The sequence below is a fragment of the Triticum aestivum genome, chromosome 3B (assembly GCF_018294505.1).
Source record: "Triticum aestivum cultivar Chinese Spring chromosome 3B, IWGSC CS RefSeq v2.1, whole genome shotgun sequence".
Classification (NCBI taxonomy): domain Eukaryota; kingdom Viridiplantae; phylum Streptophyta; class Magnoliopsida; order Poales; family Poaceae; genus Triticum; species Triticum aestivum.
The window spans coordinates 144,775,866-144,784,500 of NC_057801.1; the positions used below are offsets into that span (position 1 = coordinate 144,775,866).

Consider the following 8,635-nt stretch of genomic DNA (forward strand, 5'->3'; position numbering starts at 1 on the left):
CTCCTTGCTGGACTCGGTATCGGCCTCCTCCTCCGTTCTCCCTCCACTCGCCGCTGGCTGGCCCCTCCTCGCTCCGCCTTCCTCCTCCGTCCTCCCTCCACTTGTCGCCGGCCGGCCCCTCCTCGCTCCGCCTTCCTCCTCCGTCCTACTCTCTTCTTCCTCCTCGAGTCGCCCCTCCTTCTCCCTCCTCCCTACTACATTTTGATTTAGTAGGCTAGTTCATATGTAACATTTTGATTTAGTTGATATGATTTAGTTGATTTAGTAGGCTAGTTGATTTAGTTGATTTAGAACATTTTGATTTAGTTGATTTAGTAGGCTAGTTGATTTAGTTGATTTAGTATGCACCATTTTATTGTTATTTTTTCTGTACATGGATAGGCAGATGCTTTTGTTTTTTGTAATAAGTTATTTTTTGGCAAAATGTTGGTGGTACCTTGTCATCTAATATGTTACTAGATCTTAGGATTATAATTGTCCATCAAATTGCTTCTCGCGGAAGAACCAAAAATATCACATGCTACTGTTTTTCTTTCCTGTGAAGTGGATCGTTAATCCATTGCTCATATTGCTTTAGGAAAAATGGTGCCACCACCACCACCACTATATCGACTGTGCAAGTCAAGGTGCGCCAACAGCCTTGCAACTGGTAAGCTGTTCGTCATCTACTTCCAGCCGAGTTTTCATCATGTGGCGGTAAGAAATTAGATGAAATGTAACAACTATTTTATTTTTAGTGTTGGCATTACTGCATTGTGTCATTTTGCTTATTTTACACAGATCGTCCCATGCAATGTGAGGTAGAAATTCAACAAGCTGACAGGAGACACTGTGACATTTGAGGCTCCTGGGGGGCCGTACACTATGGAGGTCGAGAAAGAACGCAATATGTCGCAGATTGGAGGAGATGGATGGGCCCGTTTCCTCGCCCGCATGCGTCTTACTGGTGGTGAGTTGATCAGCTTCTCCTTCAGAGCAGAAAGACCCAAGCTGGCTGTCATTTATCTCAACCTGGTGGAAGACGATGAAGATGACGAAGATGATGAAGATGATGAAGATAATGAGGACCCACTCGATGAAGATGATGAGGACCCACTTCATGAAGCCATCGTAGCTCAAAGAATGAGGTTGAGCGAGGAGGAGGTGTCCAACCTGTGGGACATAATTCCGCCACGTGCTGACTTTGTCGGGGTGCCATTCGTGACCTGCCTGACAAGTACCATGGTTGATCGGCATGATATGGTATGTTATACTTACAAATGCCAATTATCCGATGAAATACATAGTGTAGAGTCCAATGATATGGTATGTTGTGTGGAATCTAGTCGATGATATGTTTTAGTGTAGAGTTCGATCACATGCTTATTAGTGTCGAATCAAAGGAACTATTAATAGTGTAGATAATTCATATATACTTATTTGCAAGAGTATGTGCGAGGCTATTTATTAATTGATATGTTTTTCTTATTCAGAAATTGGCAAAGAGCCTATCTGTGAGTTATGGTATCGAGCCTGATGAAGAAGGCTCAGCTGGACTACGCCTTACTGCAAGGGGCTCCGTCACAACCTGTACTTACCGCGTGGACACGGACGGTCGCACACACTTAAACTCGGTTGGGTGGAAGAAATTCCTCGATGACAAGAATCTTCGTGGTGGACAAGCCATCCTAATTACTATCAGGAACACCAACCGCCCAGGCTTCAGGATGATGATTGTCTTCGATATCATCTAGAACTACATATGTGTGTGTGGCTATATCATCTAGAACTACATATGATGATCGTCGTCGATATCATCTAGAACTACATATGATGATCGTCGTCGATATCATCTAGAACTACATATGATGATCGTCGTTGATATGACCTTGTATTGCTTGAGGATGCATGTTGACTATGCATGAAATTGTTATCTAGTACTCCCTTCGTTCCAAATTACTCATCGTGGTTTGAACTAAAACCACGACGAGTAATTTGGAATGTAGGGAGTACTACCTAGTACTTATAATGGTTTATGAATTTGATATCTAGTAGTACTTAGTATCTGAAAATTGCAGTTTATTGAAACCGAAAAAGGGAAAGGGGGGAAATGATGAAAGATATAGCAGTAGCGAGGGACAATGAAATCGCTACAGCTAACTAATAGTAGCGCGTTCTGCAAAAGCGCTGCTGATATCATCAACAGTAGTAGCGCGGGTGCGGACCGCGCTACTACTATAAGTTAGCTAGCGCCTTATTAGTAGCGCGGCAACCCGCGCTGCTGCTAGCCTCAAAACCCGTGATACTACTAGGGTTTTCCCTAGTAGTGAACATCCGATCAGCTGATCTAGGGTTTCCCCCGGAGGTATTGAGTGGAGTTGGGAACTTCACCTCGATGATGCCTTCATGAAGGAAACGATGATAAGGGCATCGTCATCACCAGCTCCGGCCATCGACCGAAAACCAGGTTTTCACCCGGATCCGTCCCAAGAAATCCACCCGACAACATGTGCACCGTCTCGACCGCCTTCAAAGCCCCAGATCCAGCCACCTAGATCTGGCGACCAACCGCACAACAGTGCCACCGTAGGAGCCCTGGTGCACCGGCCACAGCCTGAGTGTGCCACCACTGGAGCCTAGGAGGAGGGCTCCCACCCCTCCTCGCCAAGCCGCGAGAGTCGCCGAGATGGATCCCGCGCGCTCGTCACCATCTCTGATCCGAACCAATCCATAGCAGATCGCCGTCAGAGTTCCACCTTGGACAGAGACACCACGCCATGCCGCCGCGGGAAGCCCTAGCTTCACCAGCCGCCACCCTCCAGGGCCGCCGCCCCGGGATCCAGACAGAACATTGCCGCTGCCACCGGCCATGTTCCGTCGCCGCCGACCGGCCAAGCCTCCGGCCACTGCGACCTATGCCGCCATGACAAGCACGCCCACCAAGCAGCCGGCACCACCAGATCTTCCATGAAGCCTGCCGTTCCGCCGTCTCCTCCCATCACCATGCCGCCAAGGCTCCGTCGGCGGCCGCCTCAGGTCGGCCGCGCCGCCGCGATGATGGCTCAGATCGGGGAGGAGGGCCCCTGCGCCTGGGGTGACCCGCCTCACCTAAAGGAATGTGAGAGGGAAGGGAGCCTCTGCTGATACCGTCAGCCGCCTGGGGCTTTTCCCGTGGCCAACTCCAACGGGGTGGAGGGGAGGGGAGGGAGGGGTTGGGAGCCCAGCGGCTGTGGGGGTAGGGTTCTGCGCGAGCCGCCCTAGCGGGGGCGAAACGGGGGCTCATATACGTACGTCTAGATGCTAAATCACGATGGTATGATTGTGCCCATCACCTTCCATTCCAAACATTGTTAACGTTCCCCTACTACTTACCTCGTGGATCTTGACATTGTCATAATTAAGGTGCAGAATCTTGAAAGAGGAAGATGGCAAAAATTTAGCTGCTCAAAAACTCTCCTACATAATGACATGAAAGTTTGAACATGACTTTTCAAGCCCGGACCGCAGAGCTCCTGATCATCCACATGCTCAGTTTCATGGGCCACTTACAAGCTCTGAGCTTGCTCGTGCTTGCCTCACTAGTCAGCTCAGCGGCGCCACCACCGTCCGGCTCCGGCTACCGCTTCACGCTCACCCACATTGACTCCAAGGACGGCTTCACCAAGGCAGTGCTGATGCACCGAGCCGCACACAGAAGCGCCTCCGAGAGGCCACGGCATTTTCCAGCTCGGTGGCCGGGCCAAGGCTCCGGCCAGGCCAAGGTTTCGGTCGGGCCAAGCCGAGTACCTCATGGAGCTCGCCATCGGGACGCCGCCGGTGCCGTTCGTTGCCCTCTTCGACACCGGCAGCGACCTCACCTGGACGCAGTGTCGGCCGTGCAAGGTCTGCTTCCCGCATGACATGCCCGTCTACGACCCCACCGCCTCGTCCAGCTTCTCCCCTCTGACCTGCTCCAGCAATGCGTGCCTGCCCATGTGCAGTCGTGGATGCACCCCTAGCTCCCTCTGCGGCTACCACGACAGCTCCCACTTGGCTGGCGGCCTAGGCACGGAGACACTCACGTTCAGCTCTGGCCCCGGCCAGGTACAGGCCGCCGCCTTTGCCGGAGCTGTCGCGTTCGGCTGCGGCAGAGACAACGGGGGCGACTGGTACAACTCCACTGGGCTGGTCGGCTTCGGCCGCGGGAGCCTGTCTCTCGTGGCGCAGCTATAGGGTTCTGGAAGTTTTGAGATAATTGCACGATAGTACCACATTTTGGGCGGCGGTGATGAATTGGTACCAAGTTTGGTAATTTTTAGTGTCAGTATGAAGTTTGAGGTGAACGGTTGCAAATCAGGCTAAACTTCATATTTATACGTATTGACGCTGGAACTGACCGCCCGGGCCTGCATGTCAGCTACCACACTGGCAAATGGGCACCCGCCCGCCTGCTCACTCGCTAGGTGCGGTCCGGCTCGAACTGGACCGGCCCATGCCCCACTCTCTTCCTCCTCGCTCGTGCCTCCCTCCTCGCTCGTGCCTCCCTCCTCGCTCCTCGCCTCCCGCGTCATCGCCTGCAGCAGTGCCGGACCGGACCACCGCCGCCCGCCATGGTTTTCGAAGACGAAAGCAGTGAGGACATGTCCAGCCTGTCATACATGCACTCGACCTCATTCACCAACGCTTAACCAGGTGAGTTTCCTTAAGCTAGGTTTAGAGTTAGGGTTTTAGATTTGGGGCTTCTTGATTTGGTTGATTTCGTTGGGTTTGATTTGGGCATTTTGTTTGTACGAGCTTCTACAGGTCCCTTTCAGCCTTGAAGATCCCGATTACCATGGGCTTGAGATGGATCTGATGTCCCCATGTGAGAAGCACAGCAAGGCATCTGAGAGGCTTGCCACCTTTGAAGGAACAGACACAGGCAGAAAGTTCTTAGCATGTGCAGAGCCGATATGAATTGTATGTTGATAGTGGGATATTATATTTAGGTTGATAGTGTCATATTATTGTTGGTTTGACAGTGGCATATTGAACATCAATACAAGGTCATAGTTATTAGGCCTGATTATTAGGGCATATTTAGGTTGGCAGTGGAACTTTACTGTCATTTTGTTAGGGCTGATTATTAACTTTTGCAACAGCTATAGCTTGTGTAGTTTAATGACAATGTTACTGTTATTTTGCAGTGGCATTGTTCTTGCTCTCATGTTAAATATCCAGTTTGGGACTTCTATAGGTTTTATGTTGTTGTTGTGGCATTTTTATGTAGTTGAATGACAGTGCTACTGTTATTTATGTTGCTGTTACTTTTGCTGCTGTTTGGGACTAAATATTCAGTGAACTATTACTTTTATGTTGGGATGCACCTGTTGTTATGTAGCTAACTGCTACAAATATTCAAATCAATTGATAGTATGTACTACATATGCTATGGCAGTTCACCAATTTTGCAGTTTGAGCTTGCTCTTGTTTTGTAGCCGATTACCAAAATCTAGTTCAAATCTGTAGCTGAGTGGTGCAGTAATTTAGGGATGCTCATGCTGTTATTTTGTGGGTAGGTACAATTACCAGTGTAGCTCATGCTGAGTGGTGCTGTAATTTGGAATAAGTGATGCATTTGTTATTACCAATGTAGAAAGGAAAAACCGTTAATTTGAGTGCTAGTGCTCTTCTTCTTTATTAACCTGTGGTATGAACTAACTTGTTTTTTCTTCTCTTTTTGCTCTTTTTGCAGGAAGGGGAGAATTGCGGGTTTGTTGAATGGGTTACTGCGGCGCACTCCGTCCCGCGCGCTTCCCCAAAGTTTTGAATCCCGTGAGATCCAGGAACCGCAGAGTAACCAATCGCGACGAAGATTTTGTACCATATCAACACTCGAAGATTGTCAGTATAGTTCACTCGACGACCTCTGAATCGATCAAGGCGACTGAAATAAAGTTGAAGTTTCAGCATGATTCCCAGACTCAAAAAATGCCTACAAAGCATAAGAATCAGGTCGGGATCAACTTCAACTCTCTTTTCATTCAGACCTCAATCCATTCGGGGGCTAATGATGATGACGTAGACCTAGGGTAGGGTCCTAGGCCTGACCTATACGCCCTACCCAAGGTCACTATCCTAGAATCAAGAACATTCAAAGTATAACAAAAGGTACCGACTGAAGTAACCTTGGAGTGCAATCCACTCGACAGTTATCTCACTCGGATACCCCAATTCCATTCGACCAAGATGAAGTCACCCGACCATACAAAAACCACTCGGAATGCAGAAGACCTAGAATCACCCAGGATGGCAATGGTCAGGCGTTCACTCCGTAGTCTTAAAGATCATTGATAGCTATTTATTGCTGGCATTACCAGTAACGCCCTGTCTTAATGTACATTGAACCCTGTAACGTGGGATGGCTGGGGTCCTGGCGCACTATATATAAGCCACCCCCCTCCTCTGGCACAAGGGTTCGTACCCCCTGTAACACACACACACACACACACACACACACACTCATATTTCAGTCGACCGCCTCAGGGCACCGAGACGTTGGGATTTTACCTGCTCCGAGAGGGGCCTGGACTCGTAAAGTCATGTGTACAAAACCTCACCGTAGCTAGGTCCTTGCCTCCTCATACGTATCCCCTACTCTTATTGTCAGACTTAGTTGTTGGGGAACGTTGCATAAAATAAAATTTTTCCTACATTCACCAAGATCAATCTATGAGTTCATCTAGCAACGAGAGAGAGGAGTGCATCTACATACCCTTGTAGATCGCGTGCGGAAGCATTCAAGAGAACGGGGTTGAGGGAGTCGTTCTCGTCGTGATCCAAATCACCGGAGATACTAGCGCCGAACGGACGGCACCTCCACTGTCAAGACCCCGACTCAATGCCACATCGATCTAGCATGTAACACCTCATATCACTTTGCGGTCTCACGCACGGTATCCCCACGGGTGTCGCCTTACCTTTTCCCGGGACCGTTTGCGCCTTTTGGCACACGTATATGATGGTGTCGCTAGCATCCATATGATAAGGAGCCCGGGCTGACATGGCTAGTCGTAAACCCAAAGTGGCACAAACTTACAGGGACAGGCATCCATGACCCAGCCTCGAACGTGTCGGTCATCAGCGAGTGAATCCAGGCTGTAGCACTGGGCTAACAGGACTCCGGTGAACCGGGCTGTAGCGGGCTAACAGGACTCCGGTATTCATCGCGTGACATTTCCCCGAAGGGACAGACACAGGATCGAAGAAGGACACATGCCGGCCAGCCTAGGTGTTCCGGAGCAGTAGCAAGCTACCAGGGCTCAGTGGAAGCACTAGGAGACATTTCCCGGTAAGAGGACTACTAAGGATAAACAACTAGATAGTCAGATCCCACACATAGCATTACACATTACACGTACGCATAACATGCAAGTATGTGCTATACAACATGGCATCACAGCATAACTCAACAACTCACATAGATAAAGCTCAAAGAGCCATCATAGCCTTTATTTCAAACAGGGGTCACAAGACCCATCATACAGAGCATACAAGCAACAAGCGAAAGCATTACATGTCTGGGTACAGACATCTACAAATGAAAAAGGCTGAAGAGCCTGACTATCTACAACATCCGATCAAGATCGTAGCTGAGGTACAAACTACTCGTCGAAGTCCACGAGAACACTATTAAGACCGAAGTCTCCGCTGAAAAAACATAAATAAAGCAACATGAGTACAAAGGTACCCAGCAAGACTTACATCAGATCCTATCATACATGCATTTGTATCAAGAGGGTAATGTGGGGTTTAGTTGCAGCAAGCCAGCTTTGACTATGTGGCTATCCTGTTCTACGACTACCAGAACTTCTTTGAGGTGATATGGCGTACACGAGTCCACTAATCACCACCCAATACACCACTATGGATTCATCCCCGTCTCCCTACGAGATGGCCATCCATAGTACTCACACTTGTCTTGAGCATTTTAGAGTATCCACTTCAAGTTGTCTATGTACCATGTAAGCATCCAAGAAGTCCATATCCGCGGACCCGGCTATTCGAATAGATCATGTTAACCCTGCAGGGGTGTACTTCTTCACACACGCTCTCGCCACTTACTGCCATGTACACGTCATGTATTTCGGCAACCTTCAAGCGTAAGCCTGGCGAGGGTGTCGGCCACGACCTGACTAACCACACAAGACTCTAGCCCAGGTTTATCGCCTATTCGGGTTCCATCCGTAAGGAGATCCGGCCGGGGTGTCGCTCACGGCCCCAATCGATCTGTGCAGGGTTCCCGAGCCCACCATTCGGGTGACACTCGGTACACCAGGCCATGTGTGCCTAGTCTGTCCCAAGCCCACCCTGCCGGGTGCCACTTGGTAGAAAAATAGCACTACCTACAAACACAAGAAACTAGTTGCGACTCCTGGACAGAGATCAAGTTGGTTAATAAGTCGAGAGGGGTCGAGTTACCGGAACCCAATGTGTGGTAGTATCGAGTCATTGGACAACATACATAGAACTCAGTGCTTAAGGACGGTTCCAGCGAGACAACCCACCATGTACTCCTACATGGCCTCTCACCGCTACCTTTACCAAATCGTGTTCACACACTTCACTCTCAGCATCAGAACATATCGTAACACTCCAATTCATTCCCAATGAACCAGACCTGACACAACTCTAAGCA

General features: G+C 49.4%; 1 pseudogene; it reads left to right on the forward strand.

The window, feature by feature from the left end:
* The first annotated feature begins 3,515 nt into the window (after positions 1 to 3,515).
* On the forward strand, positions 3,516 to 4,191 carry LOC123065055 (aspartic proteinase nepenthesin-1-like; annotated as a pseudogene).
* Positions 4,192 to 8,635: the final 4,444 nt, after the last annotated feature.